This window comes from Phoenix dactylifera, chromosome 9, assembly GCF_051530095.1.
Source record: "Phoenix dactylifera cultivar Ajwa chromosome 9, Ajwa_hap1_PhDact_Kaust_v1.1, whole genome shotgun sequence".
Classification (NCBI taxonomy): Eukaryota; Viridiplantae; Streptophyta; class Magnoliopsida; order Arecales; family Arecaceae; genus Phoenix; species Phoenix dactylifera.
This window is the reverse complement of record NC_143198.1, coordinates 22,509,879-22,533,859: the sequence shown is the minus strand read 5'-3', so window position 1 is coordinate 22,533,859 and position 23,981 is coordinate 22,509,879. Positions and strand designations below refer to the sequence as shown.

General features: G+C 34.9%; 1 pseudogene; it reads right to left on the bottom strand.

Moving 5' to 3' along the window:
• Nucleotides 1–2,353: 2,353 nt before the first annotated feature.
• On the bottom strand, nucleotides 2,354–4,444 carry LOC120108595 (protein DESIGUAL 2-like; annotated as a pseudogene).
• Between the last annotated feature and the right edge of the window lie 19,537 nt (nucleotides 4,445–23,981).

Here is a 23,981-nt window from a genome sequence, read left to right as displayed (position 1 = left end):
ATTACATAGGTTTAATTGGTGATCCTGTAAAACCAATTGTAGGATTTTTGGATTGTGAGCCCGGCAAAATAATCCAACTGTAATTCGAGAGATTATAGTGAATTTCCAACGGAACGTGTAGAGAGTGGACGTCGTAGGTGCCTTGGGGTGCACCGAACAACTATACTTGTTTTGTGTTTGTATTGTATTCATTTTGCTTCCACTACACTTATACAATTCACATAAGCCAAATTACTCATCCATCTATAAATAAAATTTAAGGTCTTAAAATTTAGAAAACCCAATTCACCGCCCTCTTAGGTTGTTATCTTGGGCAACAACATGACTTTACCTGTTAGGTGCCAGCAAGTCACATGACATGTGAGGTTGGGACCATATATATATAAGCTTTGCCAAAGCCCTCACTTGCATGTCCATGCAGACACAGCATTTCTTCTTTCCTTTTGAAATAACTTTTTTGTTGTGTAATTTGGATGTTGTATGTCTTGTATGTTTTTTAATTTCCCCCTTGTTGCATGTGAATTCGAATTATAGTTATTGATCACCGAACCTGACTTTGTCTAGTGCATCCTTTGACTCAAAAATCAAGTTATGGGATGCGGAACTAGGAAGGCTTCTGTACAGTTTGAATGCTCATAGGTAATGAAGTGTAACTCAAAAGATGAATCACAAATTTGTATATGCTTTATTGGGGTAATGTCTTTACTTTTTCTTATGAACAACGTGTTGTGATTTGTCAGGCTTCCCGTATATTCTGTTGCATTTAGCCCAAATGGTGAGTGTTTACTTCCTGGCTCAGATCAATGCGCACACATATGGTAGCAGCCTGTTTCTCCAACAATACTGTATATGTGTTGGATTTTAAAATGTAGATATTCATTAAAATTCTCAATCAACTGAGGTAGCAGGCTCATTTCGTTGTACCCCTAGTGTTGGAGAGACAAAAATGGATTGTTCATGGCCCAAGCTAGAATGACATTAAAAAAAAAAAAGCATTGTTCTTCAGGTGGCCAATTACTTTGACCTATAGATCAAAAAAAGAAAGCTACCTAGAGCGCTCCGAGATATATTATTTTTTATTTTTTTGGATGTGTCTGTACTAGAAATTTGTGAATCATCAGTCATAGCAGCAACAATAACAAAAAAAAAGAAAAAAAAAGAAAAAAAAGAAAAAAAAGCACAGCTCTCATCCCTCTACACAGCTTTTAAAGAAACCACTTGACGTCGCGAAAGAACTGAAAGATACAACTCCAACCCTCCAAATCTGCCTCGCTTCCAGAATGCACCCTCTTGGATCGCGATCTAGCCGTCCAAAAACGTGTCGTCCTGATGGCATAAGTCGCAATCCGCGTGTTCTGACGTCACTTGGCCCAGCATTCAATCGGTGCACCATATAAAGGCCGGATACCTAGTCCGCGATTCTGTTGGCCTTTGTCACTAACTATGGCCTTTGATATGATGTGAAACTCATTCTATATCATAAAATTTATTTAAAAGGCTAAGCTCCTGTTAAAAAAGAATTCTACGTCCCAATTTTTTTGCCGACAATTCTGACAGTATAAAAATCATCTGCTGCTAGCCATGGTCCTTGTATGCTAAGGTGGAAATTAATTAATTATATTTTTTGATATCTTTCACCTCTAAATTGAGTTATCCTAAAATCAACACATGGTATCATGCCTCACCAAGTTGCTTCAAAGGGCTTAGTCCAATGGTCATATTATTTTTGATATCTTTCACCTCTAAATTGAGTTATCCTAAAATCAACACATGGTATCATGCCTCACCAAGTTGCTTCAAAGGGCTTAGTCCAATGGTCATATCATTGAGCCAGGTTTGTTGGATGATTCTAAGATACTTTCTCTTCAGCTAGCATATGAATTTGTATTTTATATTAAAATAGATTAACTAACAGCAACCAACCTTGAGGTGATTTTAGAGCTGATCATGGGCTAGGCCGGGCCTATATAAAATTTGACATTTTCTGTGCCCAAGACCGGCCAATGATCAGCTTTAGATAATTTTGACCTGATTCCTAAGAGCTCTCTGCTAACGGGCAACCACACTATATATTATTGATTGACGACACATTTACCATGAAATAGGTGAGATATAAAGAGGCAATTGGCACATAGTCCCTTGATTGACCACCATTAGATATTTAATTCCTCTTGACCCAATGTCTAATTCATGTGCCATAATTCTGTTTAATTTTTAGTTCTTGGTCCTACACATTTATACCTGACTCGACATATAACTGCAAATAACTATGCATATGGATAAGTGTGTGCAGGAATAATACAACTATGTATAAGAACTAATCGAGTATTTGCAAACCTATATAAGTATTTGCAGGACTAAAAGTTAAATACCGACGGTCAAAAAACTGGGTGTAAAATGGTAATCGAGCTTTGAAGCTAGAAGCAAAGCACTGCTCAGCTTCACCTTTTGCTCTTCTGCTTTGCAATGATGACACCAAAAAAAAAAACCCCATCATTTTGTAACCTCTGAAATCCACAAGTAGTTTCCCCCAAAAATATGCAGTGCTTACATTGTGGTGTTTCTGACCAACATTCAGTTGCAACTTCTTGGCTCTTCTATCACCCCTTACTTCAATCTCATTCATCAGTATAGTTAGTTAATAAGAAAAGGATATTTTGGTGCAAAAGGCTTCTGTCACTACGGAGTTAAAGAAAGGTGAAATATATATTTTTTTTGAATGAAAGAGAGAGGTGAAATATATATGAAGAGGCTGTTTTCATTGAACACGTAGCACCCAGGTTACTGTAGAGCAACCTTAATGATATGCCAAGACTGGCCCTCTTCCAAGTTTAATGTATAAGGAGCTTAAAAAATATAAGAATGCAAATTGTCCAAACCAAGAATGCAATAAATACTCATAACATAAAATATCCACACAGAAGGCTCCAAAAGGATACTTGGAAAATCTGACGAACAAATGATACCTCATATTGATTTGTGAGATTTTTTTTTTTTTGAGCTAGCCTATCTTCTTGCTTCATAAAAAAAAGAAAATGTTGAAACAAAACACACTGGAAACCTAGTGTATTTCATTGCAGTTTCTCTCAGAACTTGAATAGTGGGCGATCAAGGTTGGACTTCAACGAGATCTTTTGTCCTCGTATATCTTTTCTGATTCTCGCTTGGTTGCGTCAGCAGAAACATAATAAGCTACAAAATAGTCCATGAACGAAGCACAAGATCCCGCCAATGGAAAGGAAACGGTGATGGGAAAAGCCACAAGAAACTCTTGACTTGGAGTTAGACCTCGCTCCTATGACCAACATTGTGGATCCGACTATAACGATGATCCTGATCAAAGTGTTGAGCTTTTAGTATAGAGTCAGTAACAATGACGAGGAAATTTAGCAAAGCTGAAATCTCAATTTAAAATCTAGATATCAACAATATTCTCCATGATCTAGCACTTTCAAGACCAGAACAACAATATTCACAGGGGATTCTATGTAAATTAGCAGTTAATCCAGGGGAAAGCCCTATAATGTCTAATATGTATTAGAAAGCATAGGGATGGATGATAAGAACCCCAATAAAAATCAGACAATAGGAAGAGAGTAGAGAATATTTTTGATGTTATTCCAAATTCTTCCGAAGGCCGATAACTTTATTGGATTGTATAAAATAGGCTACTCATTGAAATTTTTTTGTTAAGAAAAATCTCATATAGAAGTTATGTACATTGCGCATTGATTGAGTATACTCGATGTTAACTTACTTGGTTCGTTTAGATTTATATATATTGCCCATGCAAAGAGAGATATTCTTTCTTTTTTTTTTTTTCTTTTTTTCTATATGTTTGTCTATTTATTTTTTGTTTTCTTCTGGTGTTCTGTCCTTTTTTTTTTCCTACCCTTGCGAAGAAATCCACACTAGTAGATATTGGAGGCAGGAAAATTACCACGACACAATCAGGGTGGCTGCAGCCATTTTCTTGTTCAAAGATCTGGAGCGAATACACATGCATCCACCAAGTACATTCGCGACGGCATGAGCTAATGCCAGAAGCCCAGCTGCTGCGAGTCCAAGCTTGTAAGCCTCATGGACTGGCTCTTTGCACTCAACAAAGAACACCCTCAGGTGCTTCCCCTGCAACAAGACTCAAAAGCATAAGTAACATTATGATCGAAGACGCATTTGTTGATCAATTGCATCATAACTACAAAAATCATCAATTCTTGTCTTAGGGACAGAATTATGATGTCTTGTTCTTCGGTTGTTCTTGTTAAGGTTACTTTAAGTTTTTCTGCAGTCATAAATCAAATATATAGAAAAATGAAGAAGAAGAAGAAGTACCTTGTTTTGAGCTATCTCAGCTTCGATCCCTAGTATACCAGCAACTACATCCATGATCACAATTAGAAGGCAGATAATCACACCTCCTGACATCCTCATTGTTACAGGTTTGATAACTGAACGATGGAGTGGGTGAGGATGAAGAGGTGATCTTAGTAGTTTGTTTATGTTTATGATGTACAGAAATACTTCACGTGGAGCAGTGGATAAAGGAAAAGAGGAGAGATTGATATTGATATATTCCTATGAAAGTGTTTAACCTCCAAGAGGTTTATTATACCTCCATTTGGACTCCTCAAGGAGTAATTTACAGATCCCATTCAAATAAAAAATTCAGAAATTGGTTAATATATAATAATTACTTTATTGAATTGATAAATTAGATCTCAATTACAATAATTGTATCGCTAGCACAAAATCAACAATACTTAATTATTAATTTAGTGCTAGCTAAAGAATTATAGTAATTGAAATCTAATATGTCAATTCAATGAATTATATATTAGAATGATTTATTACCTTATTAGAATAATTGATTGCTAATTTTGTGCTAGCAAAATAATTATTGTGATTGAAATTTAATATGTTAATTCAATGAATTATATATTAGAATGATTTATTACATTATTAGAATAATTGATTGCTAATTTTATGCTGGCAAAACAATTATTATTATTGAGATCTAATATGTCAATTCAATAAATTATATATTAGAATGATTTATTATCATATTAGAATAATTGATTGCTAATTTTGTGCTAGCAAAATAATTATTGTGATTGAGATCTAATATTTCAATTCAATGAATTATATATTAGAATGATTTATTACCTGCAGTTCTGTTGTCTGGTTGTCCCCTCTCTCAAGATAGAACAAGACCTTCTCCCATATTCAATTGGTCACTAGAATCAAGGAATGCGCATGATCAAAGAACTTGATCGAGAAGGCCTCAGGGACATTTTTCACAAATTTTACAAACAGAAGTCCTTATTTTCATATTTCTTATTCCTTACCTTAATTCTGAATCTACACTTTAATTTTGAAGAAAATAAGTTTCTTGAATATTTTTTATTAGAATAATTGATTACTAATTTTGTGCTAGCAAGTAAATGATTGTAATTGAGAACTAATTTGTCAATTCAATGAATTAATTATTATGGATTAACTAATTTCTAAATTTTTCGTTTGAATGAGATCTGAAAATTACTCTTTTAGGAGTTCAAATGGAGTTAGATAAACCTCTTGGAGGTTAAGCAAATTATTATCTTTTTTAAGAATAATTACTACTTTTGTGCTAGCTAAACAATTATTTTAATTAAAATCTAATATGTCATAATTGCAATAAAGGATTTAATGAATCATATATAACTAACAAAAATAAATAGACACTTTCTTGGATTGTTAGCAATATATAATTCATTAAATTCTTTATTACAATTGTAACATATTAGATTTTTTTAGAATAATTGATTACTAATTTTGTGCTAACTAAACAATTATTGTGACTGAGATCTAATATGTCAATTCAATAATTATATATTAGAATGATTTATTACCTTATCAGAATAATTGATTGCTAATTTTGTGCTACCAAAATAATTATTGCAATTGAGATCTAGTATGTCAATTCAATAAATTATATATTAAAATAATTTATTACTTTATTAGAATAATTGATTGCTAATTTTGTGCTAGCAAAATAATTATTATGATTGAGATCTAATATGTCAATTTAATGAATTATATATTAGAATGATTTATTACCTTATTAGAATAATTGATTGCTTATTTTGTGCTAGCAAAATAATTATTGTGATTGAGATCTAATATGACAATTCAATTAATCACATATTAGAATGATTTATTATCTTATTAGAATAATTGATTACTAATTTTGTGCAAGTAAGATAATTATTTTAATCGAGATCTAATTTGTCAATTCAATGAATTAATTATTATGTATTAACCAATTTTTAAATTTTTCATTTGAATATGATCTCGAAATTACTCCTCGAGGAGTCCAAATGGAGGTATGATAAACCTCTTGGAGGTTAAGCAAATTATTATCTTTTTTTTAGAATAATTGATTACTAATTTTGTGCTAGCTAAACAATTATTGTAATTAAATCTAATATGTCACAATTGTAATAAAAGATTTAATAGACACTTCTTTGGATTGTTAGCAATATATAATTCATTAAATCTTTTATTACAATTATGACATATTAGATTTTTTTTTAGAATAATTGATTACTAATTTTGTGCAAGCTAAACAATTATTATGATTGAGATCTAATATACGAATTCAATGAATTATATGTTAGAATGATTTATTACCTTATTAAAATAATTGATTGCTAATTTTGTGCTAGCAAAACAATTATTATGATTGAGATCTAATATGTTAATTCAATGGATGATATATTAGAATGATTTATTATCTTATTAAAATAATTGATTGCTAATTTTGTGCTAACAAAATAATTATTATGATTGAGATCTAATATATCAATTTTAATGAATTATATATTAGAATAATTATTACCTTATTAGAATAATTGATTGCTAATTTTGTGATAGCAAAACAATTATTGTGATTGAGATCTAATATGTCAATTCAATGAATTATATATTAGAGTGAAATATTACTTTATTAGAATAATTGATTACTAATATTGTGCTAGCAAGATAATTATTATAATTGAGATCTAATTTGTCAATTTAATGATTTAATTATTATATATTAACTAATTTTTGAATTTTTTGTTTGAATGGGATCTGAAAATTACTTCTTGAGAAGTCCAAATGGAGGTATGATAAACCTCTTGGAGGTTAAGCAAATTATTTTTTTTTGTAGAATAATTAATTACTAATTTTGTGCTAGCTAAACAATTATTGTATTTAAAATCTAATATGTCACAATTGTAATAAAGGATTTAAAAAATTATATATTACTAACAAAAATAAATAGACACTTTTTTGGATTGTTAGCAATATATAATTGGGTTTTTTGCATAAATACCCTTCTAAATGTAGGATTTTGCATGAATATCCTTTCCAAATTGATATTTGCATGCATACCCTTATAAAATATTTGTTTTGCTATTCTATCCTTTTTTAATTCTTATTTTTGTATATGTACCCATGCCATCTAACGCTGTTAAAAAATTAACAGTTTTAAATTAAAATGACTAAAATATTCTTAATGGGTAGGCGCGCAAATAGAAATTTTTATAAGGATATACAAGTAAATAGAAATTTTACCACGCTTTTGGATAAGAATTTAGGCAAATCTAATTAGTCATATCATAATTATGAGGTGCTGAGCGACCCATGACATACTAAGTCCAGTCAGAATAGATGACCGATGACCTACTAACTAAGTCCGTCTACAAGCCAAATTTCATATCACACTATTTTTTATCGAAATGTCTGATTGGACGGAACTTGGTGTCTCCCTGCCTCCCTCTGAGGAGGACATAAAAAATCCCAGACCTTCTTCCAAAATCCAATTCCATTGCAGAAAACTGGCATATGACCCATGTTTAGTTGAGCGTTCCCTCACTTTCTACCTTCAAAAGTTAAAAGAAACACAAACCAAAAAACAGAAGGAAAAAAAGAAAAAGCCGGCAACCGAGACACCGGAGGTATCAACAGTGTCATAGATCGAGAGAGAATCCTGATTGCCCGAGGTTCCTTTGGATTCTGTGAACCTATGCCCCTAGGGCTTTTCCTCCTCATTGGCTGGCATTTCCCATCCCTTTAGAGAATAATAAGGCCATGGGAGCAAGCTAACAAGCTCCTAAGAAACCCATATCTCCTTCCTGTCTGCCTTGAAAACCCGCCATAAATTCACTTAAAAACGACCAATAGTACCACCACCCACACACACAAAAAAAAGAAGAGACTCTCTTGCTTGTTATCACAAAGCAAACTCATTTCTCTGAGCTTTTGCTGGATTTTAGGTGGCTTTGTGCAGCCTTTATCCTGATTTTGTTTCTCTTTTTCTGTTTCCATTACCACCAACTCAGTGCTGTTAACGCCACCTACTTAGCATCATTTCTGGTCCTTAGACTTAAGCCACCTTCTTTCCAACTCAAACCAGCAGTCTTCTCTCTCTCTCTCTCTCTCTCTCTCTCTCTCTTCTGGGCCCAAGCACCGGGGGAAAGGGGGGTGGGAGGTTGGGGAGGAAAGAGTAAGGGTAATAACATCATTTCAAATTTTTTATTTTATTTTTAATTAATATAAATATGATTTTTTTAACACCGTTAAAACAACCGTTATATTAGGGGTATCTGTACAATAACAGAGTTTTATGAGGGTATGCATGCAAATATTAATTTTGAAAGGGTATTCACGCAAAATTCGTTATTTAGAAGGGTATCCATGCAAAAAATCCTATATAATTCATTAAATCCTTTATTATAATTGTGACATATTAGATTTTTTTAAGAGTAATTGATTACTAATTTTGTGCTAGCTAAACAATTATTGTGATTGAGATCAAATATGTCAATTTAATGAATTATATATTAAAATGATTTATTACCTTATTAGAATAATTGATTGCTAATTTTGTGCTAGCAAAATAATTATTGTGATTGAGATCTAATATGTCAATTCAAAAAATTATATATTAGAATGATTTATTACTTTACTAGAATAATTGATTGCTAATTTTGTATTAGCAAAACAATTATTGTGATTGAGATCTAATATGTCAATTTAATGAATTATACATTAAAATGATTTATTACCTTATTAAAAATAATTGATTGCTAATTTTGTGCTAACAAAATAATTATTATGATTGAGATCTAATTTATCAATTCAATGAATTATATATTAGAATGATTTATTACCTCATTAGAATAATTGATTGCTAATTTTGTATTAGCAAAACAATTATTGTGATTGAGATCTAATATGTTAATTCAATAAATTATATATTAAAATAATTTATTACCTTATTAGAATAATTGATTGCTAATTTTGTGCGAGCAAAATAATTATTGTGATTAAGATCTAATATATCAATTCAATGAATTATATATTAGAATGATTTATTACCTTATTAGAATAATTGATTACTAATTTTGTGCTAGCAAAACAATTATTGTAATTGAGATCTAATTTGTCAATTCAATAATTAATTATTATGTATTAAAAAATTTCTAAATTTTTCGTTTGAATGGAATCTAGGAATTACTCCTTGAGGAGTACAAATGGAGGTATGATAAACTTCTTGGAGGTTAGGCAAATTATTATCTTTTTTTTAGAATAATTGATTACTAATTTTGTGCTAGCTAAATAATTATTGTAATGAAAATCTAATATGTCACAATTGTAATAAAGGATTTAATGAATTATATATTACGAACAAAAATAAATAGACACTTCTTTGGATTGTTAGCAATAAATAATTCATTAAATTCTTTATTACAATTGTGACATATTACATTTTTTTTAAGAATAATTGATTACTAATTTTATGCTAGCTAAACAATTATTGTAATTAAAATCTAATATGTCACAATTATAATAAAGAATTTATGAATTATATATTGCTAACAATCCAAAAAAGTGTATTTTTATTTTTGTTAGTAATATATAATTCATTTTATTACAATTGTGACATATTAGATTTTAATTACAATAATTGTTTAGCTAGCACAAAATTAGTAATCAATTATTCTAAAAAAAGATAATAATTTGCTTAACCTTCAAGAGGTTTATCATACTTCCATTTGGACTCCTCAAGAAGTAATTTCCAAATCCCATTCAAACGAAAAATTCAAAAATTGGTTAATACATAATAATTAATTCATTAAATTGACAAATTAGATCTCAATTACAATAATTATCTTGCTAGCAAAAAATTAGTAATTAATTATTCTAATAAGGTAATAAATCATTCTAATATATAATTCATTGAATTGACATATTAGATTTCAATCACAATAATTATTTTGCTAGCACAAAATTAGCAATTAATTATTCTAATAAGGTAATAAATCATTCTAATATATAATTTATTGAATTGACATATTATATTTCAATTACAATAATTATCTAGCCAGTACTAAATTAATAATTAATTATTAATAATTAAGAAAATTTAAATAGAAAATTCAAAAATTGGTTAATCTATGATAACTTTAGGATGGTGGACTCAAAGCCTATGAATGACCAAATTCATGATTTTGAAATACTGATCCACCAGCTTAGGACTAATGGAACCAATTGGATGAATCATTCCAGGTAGCATGTTTGATAGATAAACTACCTAATTTCTGATTTGATTTTGCTAAGACTCTAAGCTATACCCAAGGAGGTCTCACCCTAATCCAAGTTTTGAACTTCATTAGAATTGAAGAGCAGCATAGGCTCAGCAGTAAAACCTTTACTGGACACAAAAAATAATGCTTATAATGTAGAGGCCCCACATAGAAAAAATTAGAACCGATCCTACAAAAATAAGCATTACAAAAAGAAACCCTACCACCCTACAAACCCTAACCACCACAATGGAAAACCTATCCAATCCCAGGAGCAGAAGAAGAAGAAAGAGGAAAGTGGTGTTCGTTTCTGCTATGTGTGTGGTCGGACCAACCATTTGTCTCCCTAGTGCTTCTATAAGAAGACTGCACCTCTTCAATCCAAGAAAAAGGTCCACACACAACCAGTGCTTAAGTCAACATAGTGACTTTCGGCGCTGGCTCCTTTGAGACTACTTTCATGTCTGTTTCTTTCATTCCTGAAGTTAACATGTGAGGATCTTAGTGTTATTTTGATGTTTACAAAGCCATTGAGGCCATATGGAAGTGCTAATGCCATGAACTCAATTGATCAAGATCATAAACACTTAAGAAAGAAAGAAGCGATACATTCTCGATACATTCTTGATACACTATTCATATACGATTAAAACAACTCTCAAGAACTCATCTAAGGACAAATTATTTAGAAGAACTTGAGAAAAAAATCTAAATTTCAGTTTGACAAAGTTAAGAGTGAAGTTTTCTTGTTAAAGGGCAATTTTATCTTTTTACTAGTCAAAGAGATGAAATTTGTATGTGCCAAGCATCCTAAATTAATTGCAATATCTTTTATTGGTTTCATGTGCTAAACTAACCTTGAGATGCAGAAAATCAAGGTTAGAGTCGACCCCAGAAAGTTTGGAGTCGACTCTGATACATATGGTACACTTGGCATACCATTGGCAAGCTTGGCACACCATTGGCACACTTAGTACAGACCTAGAGTCGACCCCAGAAGAATTAGAGTCGACCCTGGCATATTTGGCATGCTTGGCACAGGCTTCGGGCCGATCCCAGAAAATGGCACTATAGCTCGAGTCGACCCCAACAAGTTTCACAAGAGAATTGCTCTCTAGATTGCCTGTCAGAGTCGACCCCAGCCAAGCTCGAGTCGACTCCACTGTAGCTCGAGTCGACTCCACTTTAGCTCGAGCCGACTCCAGAATAGTTCGAATCGACCCCAACTTGAATCATCAGAAAAATGCTTTCTAGATTTCCTATCAGAGTCGACCCCAGCCAAGCTCGAGTCGACCCCAATTTGGAACAACAAAAAATTACTCTCTGAATTTTCTGTCAAAGTCGACCCCAAGAAAGCTCGAGTCGACCTCAGTCAGTGGTACTGTAGCTCGAGTCGACCCCAGAAAAATCCGAGTCGACCCGAACACGACTGACAGCATAACAGCTAGTTCTGCAGAAGTACATTTTAAGGCTTCAACGGCTATAAATGGCTAGTTTCTTCAATCCAACGGCCAGAAATAGATTTTTAAGGATTAGAGAAGTATTTAAGAGCCACTATTCATCAGAAAAAAGATCTTTTTGTGAAATTAAAAGGGTGTGTTCAAGAGAAAACAAAATCCTAGAGTTCTTCATTCATTGCTTCATTCCAAAATCTGAAAAAAGGTGGTTGAGCAGATTTCAAGTGACTTCAAGAGCTTTACCAACTCCTTGAGGAGTGAAGCAACCATGGCAAAGAAGAGAAGAGCATCTACAAAGCGATAATTATTTTCTTATCTCTTCTTTGAGTGTATACTTGTTTTATTTGCTCATTGAGAAGCTTTAAATCTCTTATCTCTTCTTCCTTGTAAGGTTAGTTGGTGATCCCATAAAACCAATAGTGTAGATTGTTGGTGAGCCCGTAAAACCAACGATTACGTTTAATTGGTGATCCTGTAAAACCAATTGTAGGATTTTTGGATTGTGAGCTCGGCAAAACAATCCAACTGTAATCCGAGGAATTATAGTAAATTTTCAAGAGGATGCTTGGGGAGTGGACGTAGGTGCCTTGGGGTGCACCGAACCACTATACTTATTTTGTTTTTGTATTTTGTTTATTTTGCTTCCACTACACTAATGCAATTCACATAAGCCAAATTACTCATCCATCTATAAATAAAATTTAAGGTTCTAAAATTTAGAAAACCCAATTCACCCCCCTTCTCTTGGGTTGTTATCTTGGGCAACAAGTGGTATTAGAGCAGGTGCTCTAGTATTAATTGTTGATCTCACGATCAAGAGCCAAAGATTATGACAACTCAAATTGGTAGTTCTCTATCTGAGGGACAGTCACCAAACAGACCACCCCTATTTAACGGCACAAATTACACCTACTGGAAAGCACGAATGAGAATATTTATTCAAACACTAGACTATGATATATGGAGAATCATAGTCGAAGGACCACACATACCCACCATTAGCATAGACAACATGATCATCCCTAAGCCAGAAAAGGACTGGGATGACAATGATAAAAGGATGGCTCAACTTAATGCCAAAGCCATGAATATTCTTTATTGCTCATTTGATGCAAATGAATTTAATAGAATTTTAATATGTAATTTTGCTAAGAAAATTTGGGATAGATTAGAGGTTACTCATGAGGGGACAAATCAAGTTAAGGAGTCAAAAATAAATATGCTTGTACGCAAGTAAGAATTGTTTAAAATGGAATCTTCTGAAAATATAACTGAAATGTTTACAAGATTTACTAATATAATAAATGGTCTTAAGAGCTTAGGTAAATCTTATTCTAACTCTGAATTGGTACGCAAAATTCTCAGATCTCTACCTCGTATGTGGAAGGCCAAGGTAACTGCAATTCAAGAAGCTATGGATCTTAATACACTTCAATTAGAGGAGCTTCTAGGGTTACTCATGACTCATGAGTTGACTATGAAGCAAAATTCTGAAGAAGAGGTCAAGAAAAGAAAAACCATTGCCCTAAAGTCTACAATCTCTGAAGAAGATAGTTTAATAAGATGATTCGGATGAGGAAGAGGAATACAATGAAGAAGAAGTGGCAATACTTGCGAAGAAATTCAGAAAGTTTATGAGGAGGAAAAAAGAGTTCCACAAAAAGAAGCCTTTCTTCAAAGGTAGCTCTAGCAAAGAAAAGAAAAAGGACAAAGAAAAGAAAAAAGATGTGCCCATCTGTTATGAATGCAACAAGCTCGGGCACTTCAAAATAGATTGTCCACAATTAAAATGGGTGCCGAGGAAATTGAAGAAGAAAGCTCTCATGGCTGATTGGAGTGAAAGTGAGGGATCAAGCTCAGAAGAGGAAGATCAGCAACATACAGCTAAAATATGCTTCATGGAACATGATGATCAGATGTGTCTTATAGCCAATGAGAAGAATCGGCTATGGTATCTAGATAGCGGCTGTTCAAGACACATGACAAGTGACATAAATCAATTCATCACCATGGAATCCAAAGATGGTGGAGTGGTAACTTTTGGTGACAATGAAAAATGTCACGTTATTGGAAAGGATAAAATTTATATCACTCCATCTACTTATATAAATAATGTCTTGTTAGTTAATGGCCTAAAACATAACTTGCTTAGCATTAGTCAATTTTGTGATAAAAGCTTTAAAGTTTCTTTTGAATCTTCGGTATGCATAATTACTAGTCCCAAAGACAATAGTATTGTACTCTTGGGCAAGATAAATAAAACTAGTTGGCTATGGCACTGAAGACTAGGACATACAAGTATGGATTTAATTTCAAAACTAGTCAAAAAGGATTTAGTAAAAGGCTTACCAAAGTTAACTTTTGAAAATGATAAAATTTATGGTCCATATCAATTAGGCAAGCAAATGAGGTCATCCTTTAAATCAAAGAATATAGTTTCAACTATTAGGCCTTTAGAACTCATCCATATGGATCTATTTGGACCCACTAAAACTGCAATCTATGAGAAAAAAAGTATGGACTAGTAATTGTGGATGACTTCTCTAGACACACATGGGTTTCATTCCTTGCACATAAAAATGAAGCATTTTCTATCTTTTTGGAGTTTTACAAAAATGTTTTAACTGAAAAGAATATCACTTTAGTTGCTATTCATAGTGATCATGGAACCGAATTTGAAAATCAGCACTTTGAACAATTTTGTAATGAAAATGGTATTTCTCACCAATTCTCAATTTCTAGAATGCCTCAACAGAATAAGTTTGTTGAAAGAAATAATAGGACTTTGGTAGAAATAGCTCGCACTATGCTATGTGAGTCAGATCTTCCAAAGTACTTTTGGGCTGAAGTTGTAAACACTGCTTGCCATATGTTAAACCGTGTTTTAATCCGTCCAATTACAAAGAAAACTCCCTACAAACTTTGAAAAAATAGAAAACCAATTGTCAAATACTTTCAAGTTTTTGGTTGTCGCTGTTTTATTCTAAATAATGGCAAGAAGAAATTGAGTAAATTTGATGCCAAGTTAGATGAGGGTACCTTCTTAGGATATTCTATCTCTAGCAGGGCATATAGAGTCTTCAACAAGAGTTTTCTTGTTGTTGAAGAATCAGCTAATGTTATTTTTGATGAGACTGACAATAAATCCTCTAGGAAAGAAAGTGTTTTTGATGATGATGTAGGGACATTCGAGCTTGAAAAGCTGACCAGTCATGATACACCAACTCAAGAACAAGAAGATACATCAAAGGAAGATGAGGAAGAAAAGGAAGATGATCAAAGTCTACTACTGCCTTAAGATCTACCTAAAGAATGGAGGTATGCTCATGGACACCCCTAAGAATTAATTATGGGTGATCCATCATAAGGGATAAGAACTCGATCCTTCTTAAGAAATATTAATAATTATCTTGCTTTTGTATCTCAAATAGAGCCTAAAACTTATGAAGAACAAAACATAATGTAAATTGGATCAATGCTATGCAAGAAGAATTGAATCAATTTAAAAGAAATAATGTATGAACATTAATTGAAAGACCTACAAATAACTCTGTAATTGGAACCAAACGGGTTTTTAGAAACAAACTAGATAAAAATGGAATAGTAATAAGGAACAAGGCTAGGCTAATAGCTAAAGGTTACAATCAGGAAGAAGGGATTGACTTTGAGGAAACCTTTGCTCCAGTTGCTAGGCTAGAAGCTATTAGATTATTACTTGCATTTCCATGCTTTATGAATTTTAAATTATACCAAATGGATATAAAGAGTGCCTTTCTAAATGGATATATTATAGAGGAGGTATATGTAGAGCAACCTCCTGGTTTTGAAAATCATTAATTTTCGGATCATATATTTAAACTGCACGAGGCACTATATGGTTTAAAACATGCACCTAGAGCTTGATATGATAGGTTAAGTAAATTTTTACTAGATAATAATTTCAATAGAGAAAATGTTGATAAAATGCTATTCTTAAAAAGGAAAAACAAAAATCTTCTAGTGGTGCAGATATATGTAGATGACATAATATTTGGTGCTACTAACGACTCTCTTTGCAAAGAATTTGCTAAGTTAATGCAGGGTGAGTTTGAGATGAGCATGATGGAAGAACTCAATTTTTTTCTCGTACTCCAGATCAAGCAAACTAAGGAAGGAATCTTCATTCACCAAACTAAGTATACAAAAAAAATACTCAAGAAGTTTGGGAAAGAAGACTACAAGAAAATGGGAACTCCAATGAACTCTACTAGTAAGTTGGACAAAGACAAAAAAGGTAAGAGCATAGATATTAAACTTTATAGAGGTATAATTGGATCTTTGCTCTATCTTACTGCTAGTAGGCCTGACATAGTATTTAGTGTTGGTATGTGTGCAAGATATCAATTAGATCCTAAAGTTTCACATTTATCTGTTGTTAAGAGAATTCTTAGATATCTAAGAGGTACATCTAACATAGGTTTATGGTACTCTAAAGACTCTTGTTTTGATTTGATTTCATGCTCAGATGCCGATTTTGCTTGATGTAAACTAGATAGAAAAAGCACTAGTGGAACATGTCAATTCTTAGGTACCAACTTAATCTCATGGTTTAGCAATTAAAAGCAAAATTCAATTGCACTGTCAATGGCTGAGGTCGAGTACATTGCAGCTGGAAGTTGCTGTGCTCATTTACTTTGGCTTAACCAACAATTAGAAGATTATGAAATTAAGCTTGACAAAATTTTCATAAAATGTGATAACACAGTTGCACTCTAAGGCAAAACACATTGAAATTAGATGTCATTTTATTAAAGACCATGTGCAAAATGGAAACATAAATGTTGAACATGTGTGTACTGAAAAACAATTGGCAGATATATTTACAAAACCCCTTAATGAGGATAGATTTTGCTTGCTTAGAAGAGAATTAGGAGTGTGTGACCCCTTTGCATAGAGAAGGTCAAATATTTCATGATACACCCCTCTCATCTCCAAAATTTTTTGAAACATTGCTCAAATGATCAATTTAGAGCTTCCTCTCATGAACATTATTTTGGTGAAAATCAGATTAGTGAAAAGAGCATTAAAACAAAAAAAATTGGGCTGAACTTCGTGGAGTCGACTCGACCTCAAGTCGACTCGAGCGCACGGGCCCCCTTCTTTTAAGGGCGGGCCAAAACCCAATTTTAGGGCTCCAAAACTTTTCTAATCTCCTAGAAACCCAATTTTCACTCCACTCACCTCTAATCACTGGTAAAACCTTATTCCTCCCTCTCCCAAGCCGGTAGATCAATTTGTAAGGAAGGGTTGGGTGAAGATGGGACTCAAAAAAGCCGTGGCCAAGTGAGCTAGGAAGGTTACTAAGTCATCTACAGTTGAGGAGCAAGTTAGAAGTTAAGATGATGTTCCTCCACAAGCCGAAGCACGTGTAGAGCCTTTCCAACCTCCTTCTCCTTTAGTATTGCTTGCAAAATATGCGGAAAAACCAGTCACCACAGGTAGAAAGATAGATTTTGAATTTTTGGATCAAGAAGGGTTTAGATTGAGTGGATGGATACAACAGTAGGGATGGGAGTACCTCCGCTCTTTAGATGTACCGACCTACCCAAGGTTAGTTCGTGAGTTTTATGCTTCACTACGGGTTGGTTCGAAAGGGCTTGAGTCCGAGGTCTGTGGGATCCGGATTGTTCTTACTGAGCGGAGCCTCGGTCACCTACTACATTTATCTTGTGAGGGTGCTACACCTGACAGATCAGTAGACAGGGAGAGAGCCCTATAGATGATCTGGGAGAGAGATGAGCTAGACTATTTTGATGATCTGATTGCTAGCTCACTATCAGTGGAGATGAGGCTGCTTCACAATTTCATAGGATGGATATTATTTATGAAGAGCAGGAGATTTGACTATGTGTCTGAGCAAGAGCTAGTGATTTATGGAGTATGTCATTCAGGACATTTTCCTGAATCTCCCGACGATGATGATGAGACAGATGCATGAGGCCGTGTCTAGGGCGAAGGCCTCTTTACCCTACAGTATGGTACTTACCTTGATTTTTAGAGAGTATCAGATCTGTCTAGAGGGAGAGATCTCCAGAGCACTGCTGCACATTGACACCTACAATGCACGGTCACTGGGTACGCAGAGCTGCAGGGCCAGAGCCAGAGAGACAGGCAGCTGAGCCTAGTTTACCAGAGCTCGGAGATTTCATCCCAGAGCCTGAGATACCTGCCGAGCATCCATCTTCACATACAGAGGTAGGACCTTCTTCATCAGCACCTACTAGTTTCACGGAGGACCAGTGGAGTAGGTTAACTGATATGGTATCGGCTCAGGTGATGAGCCTTTCATATAGACTGACGAGTCAGCTAGAGAGCATCTCAACACAGATCAGGAGAGTATCTACACAGGTGACGTGTCTCTCAGATCAAATAACTACTATTGAGAGAGAGCTACACGGTCCCATTGCATCTCGAGCAGCTGATTCTAAGGTTCCAGCACAGAGCCAGCCAGTCCACAGGGCTCACAGACCGTCTCACTCTTATCAGACCAGACCTCCCCTCCCCACCTATACTAGGAGATCTAGAGCTCAATCACAGCCATTAGATCCATTTAGGCTTAGTGATAGTACTAAAGGAGCACATCTAGATTAGTGCCTAGAGTTTTTCTAGTTCTTGTATATATTTTGTCTTTTGTTGATGAACTACTTTAAAGTGATCAAAAGCAATGCTTTCTTTTGTGGTACTTTTCATTTCTTAAACATTGTAATTTTGGCATAGATGAAATGCAATGTCTTTTTTTGAGTTATGATCTTTGTCATTTCAATGCTTTTCATTATCTTGTTATTCATTCTTTTTGATGATGACAAAAAGGAGAAGAAAAATATAAGAGAGAAATTCTATAAGAAAGATTGAATAGGAGAAAATATATGTATTAACCCTTAAACTAAAAGTCATACATTATATACTTAAGGGGAGACATTTTAACAAGAAGAAAATCTGAATTTTTATAAATAGAAAATCTAAATTTTGACGAAAAAAAAGAAAATCTGAATTTTAAAATCTTGATACATAAGAATTCATGATACATAACTCATGATACATGAAAATTCACGATACATAAGTCTAGATACATAAGAAGGCATGATACATAAGCATTTGGCATATAACTTTCTTGCCTCGATACATAACTTGAAACTCTTACTTTGGCACAAACTTTTGAAAATTTTGACTTAATGAAATATAAGGGTAAGGGGGAGCAAAGCTAAAATTCATTTGACATCTATTTGGATAAGATAGGGAGAGCTCTTGGTTCATTGATATATACTCTAAATTGGACTATTTTGAAACTCCTGAACCAAAAGCACTTTATGAATTTTAAACCTAATTTTTTTATATGAATGCCAAATTAACTATACTCAATATTTTGTAATCATCAAAAAGGGAGAGATTGAGGATCTTAGTGTTATTTTGATGTTTATAAAGCCATTGATGCCATATAGAAGTGCTAATGCCATGAACTCAATTGATCAAGATCCTAAACACTTAAGGAAGAAAGAAGCGATACATTCTTGATACATTCTCAATACACTATTCATATACGATTAAAACAACTCTCAAGAACTCATCTAAGGATAAATTATTTAGAAGAACTTGAGAAAAAAATCTAAATTTCAGTTTGACAAAGTTAAGAGTGAAGTTTTCTTGTTAAGGGGCAATTTTATCTTTTTACTAGTCAAAGAGATGAAACTTGTATGTGCCAAGCATCCTAAATTAATTGCAATATCTTTTATTGGTTTCATGTGCTAAACTAACCTTGAGATGCAGAAAATCAAGGTTAGAGTCGACCCCAAAAAGTTTGGAGTCGACTCTGATACATATGGTACACTTGGCACACCATTGGCAAGCTTGGCACACCATTGGCACACTTGGTACAGACCTAGAGTCGACCCCAGAAGAATTAGAGTCGACCCTGGCATATTTGGCATGCTTGGCACAGGCTTCGGGCCGATTCCAGAAAATGGCACTCTAGCTCGAGTCGACCCCAACAAGTTTCACAAGAGAATTGCTCTCTAGATTGCCTGTCAGAGTCAACCCCAGCCAAGCTCGAGTCGACTCTACTGTAGCTCGAGCCGACCCCAGAAAAGTTCGAGTCGACCCCAACTTGAATCATAAAAAAAATGCTCTCTCGATTCCCTGTCAGAGTCGACCCCAGCTAAGCTCGAGTCGACCCCACTGAAGCTCGAGTCGACTCTAGAAATATTCGATTCGCCCCCAGTTTGGAACAATAAAAAACTGCTCTCTGAATTTTCTGTCAGAGTCGACCCCAAGGAAGCTCGAGTCGACCCCAGCTAGTGGCATTGTAGCTCGAGTCGTTCCCAGCAAAATTCGAGTCGACCCCAGCACGACTAACAGCATAATGGCTAGTTTTGCGGAAGTACATTTTAAGGCTTCAACGGCTATAAACGGCTAGTTTCTTCAATCGAACGGCCATAAATAATTTTTTAAGGATTAGAAAAGTATTTAAGAGCCACTATTCATCAGGAAAAGATCTTTTTGTGAAATTAAAAGGGTGTATTCAAGAGAAAACAAAATCCTAGAGTTCTTCATTCATTGCTTCATTCCAAAATCTGAAAGAAGGTGGTTGAGCAGATTTCAAGTGACTTCAAGAGCTTTACCAACCCCTTGAGGAGTGAAGCAACCTTGGCAAAGAAGAGAAGAATATCTACAAAGCGATAATTATTTTCTTATCTCTTCTTTGAGTGCATACTTGTTTTATTTGCTCATTTAGGAGCTTTAAACCTCTTATCTCTTATTCCTTGTAAGGTTTGTTGGTGAGCCTGTAAAACCAATGGTGTAGGTTATCGATGAGCCCGTAAAACCAAAGGTTAGGTTTAATTGGTGATCCTGTAAAACCAATTGTAGGATTTTTGGATTGTGAGCCCGGCAAAATAATCCAACTGTAATTCGAGAGATTATAGTGAATTTCCAACGGAACGTGTAGAGAGTGGACGTAGGTGCCTTGGGGTGCACCGAACAACTATACTTGTTTTGTGTTTGTATTGTATTCATTTTGCTTCCACTACACTTATACAATTCACATAAGCCAAATTACTCCCATCTATAAATAAAATTTAAGGTCCTAAAATTTAGAAAACCCAATTCACCCCCCTCTTAGGTTGTTATCCTGGGCAACAACATGACTTTACCAGTTAGGTGCCAGCAAGTCACATGACATGTCAGGTTGGGACAAAATAAATATAAGCTTTGCCAAAGCCCTCACTTGCATGTCCATGCAGACACAGCATTTCTTCTTTACTTTTGAAATAACTTTTTTGTTGTGTAATTTGGATGTTGTATGTCTTGTATGTTTTTTAATTTCCCCCTTGTTGCATGTGAATTCAAATTATAGTTATTGATCACCGAACCTGACTTTGTCTAGTGCATCCTTTGACTCAAAAATCAAGTTATGGGATGCGGAACTAGGAAGGCTTCTGTACAGTTTGAATGCTCATAGGTAATGAAGTGTAACTCAAAAGATGAATCACAAATTTGTATATGCTTTATTGGGGTAATGTCTTTATTTTTTCTTATGAACAACATGTTGTGATTTGTCAGGCTTCCCGTATATTCTGTTGCATTTAGCCCAAATGGTGAGTGTTTACTTCCTGGCTCAGATCAATGCGCACACATATGGTCCCTGAAAGAAAGGGGAAGTCTGTGAAGACTTACAGTGGGGAAGTGAAATTTTGTGAAGTGTGTTGGAACCAAAAAGGTGATGAAGTAGCAGCCTGTTTCTCCAACAATACTGTATATGTGTTGGATTTTACAATGTAGATATTCATTAAAATTCTCAATCAACTGAGGTAGCAGGCTCATTTCGTTGTACCCCTAGTGTTGGAGAGACAAAAATGGATTGTTCATGGCCCAAGCTAGAATGACATTAAAAAAAAAAAAACATTGTTCTTCAGGTGGCCAATTACTTTGACCTATAGATCAAAAAAAGAAAGCTACCTAGAGCGCTCCGAGATATATTATTTTTTATTTTTTTGGATGTGTCTGTACTAGAAATTTGTGAATCATCAGTCATAGCAGCAACAATAACAAAAAAAAAAAAGAAAAAAAAAGAAAAAAAGAAAAAAAAAGCACAGCTCTCATCCCTCTACACAGCTTTTAAAGAAGCCACTTGACGTCGCGAAAGAACTGAAAGATACAACTCCAACCCTCCAAATCTGCCTCGCTTCCAGAATGCACCCTCTTGGATCGCGATCTAGCCGTCCAAAAACGTGTCGTCCTGATGGCGTAAGTCGCAATCCGCGTGTTCTGACGTCACTTGGCCCAGCATTCAACCGGTGCACCATATAAAGGTCGGATACCCAGTCCGCGATTCTGTTGGCCTTTGGAACACCACATTGTCACTAACCATGGCCTTTGATATGATGTGAAACTCATTCTATATCATAAAATTTATTTAAAGGGCTAAGCTCCTGTTAAAAAAGAATTCTACGTCCCAATTTTTTTGCCGACAATTCTGACAGTATAAAAATCATCTGCTGCTAGCCATGGTCCTTGTATGCTAAGGTGGAAATTAATTAATTATATTTTTTGATATCTTTCACCTCTAAATTGAGTTATCCTAAAATCAACACATGGTATCATGCCTCACCAAGTTGCTTCAAAGGGCTTAGTCCAATGGTCATATCATTTTTGATATCTTTCACCTCTAAATTGAGTTATCCTAAAATCAACACATGGTATCATGCCTCACCAAGTTGCTTCAAAGGGCTTAGTCCAATGGTCATATCATTGAGCCAGGTTTGTTGGATGATTCTAAGATACTTTCTCTTCAGCTAGCATATGAATTTGTATTTTATATTAAAATAGATTAACTAACAGCAACCAACCTTGAGGTGATTTTAGAGCTGATCATGGGCTAGGCCGGGCCTATATAAAATTTGACATTTTCTGTGCCCAAGACCGGCCAATGATCAGCTTTAGATAATTTTGACCTGATTCCTAAGAGCTCTCTGCTAACGGGCAACCACACTATATATTATTGATTGACGACACATTTACCATGAAATAGGTGAGATATAAAGAGGCAATTGGCACATAGTCCCTTGATTGACCACTGTTGCTGGAAATTGGACCCGGGGGCTACCGCGAAGCCGGGGAAGGAGGAGCTTCGCTGCAGGGACGGTGGTCGGCGGCGCGCCAACTGGTGACGTCCTCCTGGAGGGGTGTAAGTCCTGCAAAAAGCCGGTGGCCGGGCTCCCCGGCGCCGGCCCTCCGATGCTTAAGTCAGAGGGGGGCAGATATGTGGAGAGAGCAAGGAAGAGAGTATATGGAGAAGACAGCAGGAATATTTGGATAAGATGAAGAAGATGAAGAGGGTGATATCCTCCCTTGTGTCTGTGCTGTTTGCTTCTTTTCACCCGGTCCAGGAGGGTTCTGTCCGGGGGCCCCCATCCTTTTCCCCCCAGGTTTTCTTTTATAGAAGGATTTTTGTTACCTGGGAGGTGACAGGAGGTTTGTCCTCTTTTGTAATAATTGGGCACGATTTGGCCCATTAATGGCGTAGTGGAGAACGGGACCGAATCGGACCGGAATCAGGAAGTTATCACGGTCGATCGGACCTGTTGGAGTGGTTGAACCGCCGGCTGTGGTGGGCCTGGGGTCCGTGGATGGTAAGTGCATTTATTACCGAATGAACCGGCGGTCAGGGAGAGCCATACGCTCTGATGGTTCAGTGATCCGGAGATCGTCTTGGGCCGTGCTCATTAAATGACTAGGTGCATCGGAGACTTGAGGGAGTCTCATGCATTAATGGCAGGTCGTGCCGAATACCTGCAGAGGTCTTATGCCTTGATGGCTTGGAGATAGTGGCAGGCTATAGTAGAGTTGCGTGTATAGCCGCCGGACCTTTCGAGAAAGC